This window comes from Cupressus sempervirens, chromosome 4 (genome assembly GCF_028749045.1).
Source record: "Cupressus sempervirens isolate cs-2001-9-10 chromosome 4, ASM2874904v1, whole genome shotgun sequence".
NCBI classification, from domain to species: domain Eukaryota; kingdom Viridiplantae; phylum Streptophyta; class Pinopsida; order Cupressales; family Cupressaceae; genus Cupressus; species Cupressus sempervirens.
In genome coordinates, this window is record NC_143121.1 from 839,875,116 (window position 1) to 839,880,360 (window position 5,245).

The following is a 5,245-nucleotide window of genomic DNA, read 5'->3' on the forward strand; positions in this document are numbered from 1 at the left end:
AACCCTTTGTGGTTTGAAAATACCTTCATAAATAGCTAGTTGATGTCTATTTTCAGTTTGCATAACTAATTCTTGGAATTTGACTATCCATCTTCCTCTTCTTATGTTCTCTCATTAATATTTTAATAACCTTATAAAACATTGATGAAAAAGTCTTATAAGGATAATTTGACATATTAAATGAGACTTAGACAAGTGGCAAATGATTACATTATCCCAATATAAAAATATTCTTGATGCTGGTCAGATTCAAAATAACTCTTTCAGCAAAAATGGGTCTCGGTACAGGAGGCATAAATAATTATCCCACTGTTGGGTCTTGCTGAATTTTGTATATGTTGGAGAGATCCTAATTTCGCACAACTTGACCTAAGCGATCGAGAAAATTATATCTGAGTCAAAAGTTATTGAAGACTGAGTCGAGGTATATAAAACTGCCAGAATAATCGAACCCGTTGAACCTATTTGAACCATTCGAACTCAACATTTGAACCTTATCTTTGAATCACTTTGGACCACTTTGAACTTCTAAACCAAGCCATTGAATCATACATGTGAACCTCTCAAAATAGATCATCGAACCTGCATGAGCACAGTGAACTATTTTGAACTGCTTCGAAGTGGTTCAAAAACTCTGTACTTGAAGTTTGAACAGTTGAACCTTTGAAACATCAAACTCACTGAACCTTTGACTCACTTGAAGATACACTATGATGTTATTTCATTCTTTGGCTGAGGAACATCTTCGCACTATGACGTCTGAATTTTTGCACTAAACCGTTGAGTCTGAACTTTGATTTGTATTGAACCTACAGGATGAGTTAGCTGAACCATTGAATTGCTTTGAACTACTTTGAACTTTAGTTCGAAGTGGTTCAACAACTCTAAACTTGAAGCTTTGAAATTGTGACCATATCGGGTACTAACAGGGGCTCTAACTGCGGGACTGATTTTGATGCAAAATCAGAGAACTCTAGTAATCTCTGGGAAAAGAACAGTGCCTTGACCATTGGGCAAATAGAGTCAAGAAGAAAATCGGGAGCTACTTGCAGAGAGGGTGGAGGGGAGTAGGGAAAAATCAGCAAACAAAACCAACAACCAACACCTAAACTACCAGCAAGCACGAGGCTTGCACATTATTCCAACTACACTACGCACAAGAAAAACTTATTTACAATATTTACAAAGGTAGGTAAAGAACCTACCAAGAGACCAGAAGAAAGAAGAAGTTAAGTGAATCGATTTACCGGTTGAGAGAAATAGGAGCCTTTCTAAATTAGCAAATTGTACCTCAATGGACTAGCTCCAAACCATTGCCCGATAACAACTCTTTTAATACCCCACTTCAAACTGACAGTGTGCATGCACATGTTGATCCAACTCTCTTTTCCAAAGAGCCATAACTCATCATAGTATTCATCTCCACTTAAGAATTGATCCTTCACACTATCAGGATTAGACTCCACTTCAAACTAAAAAATATGAAATGAAAATGCCTCACCAAAAGATGGTGTACAATGTTTTGAAATGCTATCATGAAGATCTAATCCTTGCACATGGTTATGATCAAATTGCAGCCATAATGATGCTTCTTTCAGCATAGGATTAGACCTTGGATATATATCTTCTTCATTCCTTTCAAGGAACCAGCTGTGATCAAATATATCATAAATTCCATCCCCTTCTCTTCTCAGAATGTCATCACACTTTTCAGCATTACCCAAATCACAACATCATGCATAGATGGATGAAAAGGAAAATTGCCAATAAATACTTCATTCTGAAATTGATTTGAAAAAGTACCTGAGGCCTCATCCAAGAAATGATCCAGCTTGAGTGATGAAGAAAATGTACCTATGATTCCTTCTTCTCCATTGAGAATCGCATTCTTCAACACATCGACTAAACCACCACTAGATTGAAGGCCAGCTTCATATTATTCTTTCTCAACAAGAAATTCAATAGGGGCATCTTTCTCTAGAGACATCTTTGTCTCATCTTCATGAAGAATTGAATCACCATCAAGAGGATTGGTTTGAGAGACATCTTCAGGCTGAAGACATAGCAAAAATTCAGCAACAACCCTTTCTTGTTGATCAAATGATATTTCTTTCCATGTTTCAGCTGGACAGTTTACAGGCTGAGTGCTGATTTCAGCATTTTCAGAATGAAAAAGAAACTCTTCTTCATGCACTTTCACCTTGTCATAGTTGCAAATTTCATCATCAAATTCAGACAATCTTTGCACGTGCTGATACTAGCTTGCAAGCATAAGGAATCATCTTCTTTCTTCATAGAAATAAGAAGTTCAGTCTCAGGCTACATATTATCCTGAATCTTTTCATCAAGAGGGTTTTCCAAAAAAAAATGATCAACATCAAAAGTGAAAGATTGAAAATCCGAAGGCAAGTTGTCAACTTTCTCATCAATACGAACTTCTGAAATAGGGAGATTATCAACATAGTTGAAACTGAAACTCTTAGGATGTGGAGAACAAGATTTGAATACATCTCCATTAAAAGCAGCATCATCTACAAGGTTCGCTATTGCAACATATTCAGCATGAAAAGATTCAAGTAAAGACTCTTTCTCTACATTCTCCTTCAAAGGATTAATACCCTCACAATCTTTTGTGGTATTTAAAGATTCATTTTCAGACAAGCCACCCGGAGAAATTATCTCAATAGAATCTTTAGGAAAAGAATGATCACCATGACTTTCTAATGTACCAATTTTTGCATGAGATGAGGAAAGATCTTGAGAAAAGATTTCATCATTATGGCTTACCTTTACTTCGGTGTTGTTGCAGGTATTCTCTTCTTGTAAAACTGGATCAGCATGATGTTGGAGTAATTCTGGCTAGATTTCTTCTTCTAAATATTGCATCTTGGGTCTTTTCTTGATGAGGATAGCACCATAGAAAGACTTCAACCAGCCCACTTGCTTTGCTACTTCTTTTGTAACTTCTCTGATGGGATTATCTTTGAAAGGTGGGATAAAGATGAAGATTTCAGAGGTATCTCCATCCTTTGCTGGAACCCATTCCTTTATGATTTCTTGATTCGTAAGGAAGACTTTTCCGCATTCTTCCTCAATAGAGCCGCCAACCTCCATCCTCGAGGAGGTACCTTCAGATTTTTGAGAAAAGAAAACACTACAACTACGATTCTTTCCCCAGCGGAGTCACCAAAAATCTGTTAGTGAACAGATTGTCCTCCAAGAAAATACATACAAATATAACCCTGAATGCCCAAATGAGAAAACGAATCAGCACTAACAGTTGGACAAGTTATCATTGAATTGATAACCTTCCTCTGAATTTTATCGGGTACAGCTCCCCGTACAAGGTATTCAATGAATTAAATGTGAATGCTTTTACCAAAAAGCATAAAAGGATATCAAACATCTACTCGTAAATACAAAGTAGAGGTGGAAAGCTGGATGACTAAAGGAAAATAAGTAACAAATGACACAAAGTCCATTTGCATGTAGCATTACAAGGAGAATGAAGCCTGAGAAAGCAAGAATCAAAGCTTTAAAGACACTTTGAAATCAAATATATTCAAAAAGCCATGACATAAATGCATTTAGAGAAAACTGAAAGTCATACAAAGATAACACTCAGTGGAAAGAAAATTGCCCAGACTCAAAATTCTAGTATGCAATTATCTTCTGAGTCTCCCTCCTCTAAAAATGTTGAAACAACAAAGTTCTCATTACATCATACATCTAAATCACTAACTGAAAAGGAAACCTGCATTCCCTCTCCCTGCATACATTCAAAATCAAAATATCCCCTATTTCTAGCTCACAGTCTGGAAAATTAGACAAAACTCTGCTCTTTCTCTCCCAGCAAATGAAACTTTCAATCCAACTCCTCTGTTCTGCAACCCAAAGTCTACAAACCCAACAGAAAGTGGAACCCTTTGTGGTTTGAAAATACCTTCATAAATAGCTGGTTGATGTGTATTTTCAGTTTGCATAACTGATTCTTGGAATTTGACTATCCATCTTCCTCTTCTTATGTTCTCTCATTAATATTTTAATAACCTTATAAAAAATTGATAAAAAAGTCTTATAAGGATAATTTGACATATTAAATGAGACTTAGACAAGTGGCACATGATTACATTATCCCAATATAAAAATATTCTTGATACTGGTCGAATTCAAAATAACTCTGTCAGCAAAAATGGGTCTCGGTACGAGAGGCATAAATAATTATCCCACTATTGGATCTTGCTGAATTTTGGATATGTTGGAGAGATTCTAATTCCACACAACTTGATCGAAGAGATCGAGAAAATTATATCTCAGTCAAAAGTTATTGAATACTGAGTGGAGGTATATAAAACTGCCAAAATAATCGAACCCGTTGAACCTGTTTGAACCATTCGAACTCAACATTTGAACCTTATCTTTGAATCACTTTGGACCACTTTGAACTTCTGAAGCAAGCCACTGAATCATACATGTGAACCTCTCAGAATAGATTGTCAAACCTGCATGAGCACAGTGAACTTTTTTGAACCGCTTTGAACTGCTTCGAAGTGGTTCAAAAACTCTGTACTTGAAGTTTGAATAGTTGAACCTTTGAAACATCAAACTCACTGACCCTTTGACTCACTTGAAGATTCACTATGATGTTATTTCATTCTTTGGCTGAGGAACATCTTTGCACTATGACGCCTGAATTTCTACACTGAACCGTTGAGTCTGAACTTTGATTTGTATTGAACCTGCAGGATGAGTCAGCTGAACCATTGAATTGCTTTGAACTACTTTGAACTTCAGTTCGAAGTGGTTCAACAACTCTAAACTTGAAGATTTGAAATTGTGACCATATCGGGTACTAACAACATTCTAAATTGTTGATCCAACCATTGAGACCTGTGACTATTTCTTGCATACTTGTAGAAAATATTTGCTTTGAAATCTAAAATAAAACTAGCCACATTGATTTCTTTTCCAACCAATTCACACCTAGAGCCCTCACCCCCACTCTTCAATGTGTATTTCACCATTTCATATACCTTTTTTTTTAACTATTGTCTTTCCAAGATCTTGTTCGCACCTTTAATGGAAACATGTGTCAAACTTAGATAAGCCACCACATTCTGAACACTTCTCATTTAAGCAAGAATTTCTATAAAAGAAACAACAATCAACTCTACGACATAAAAATTGATCTAGCAAGTCTCTTGATTTTGGAAGAACAATATCACCACAATTCTCCAACATTTCT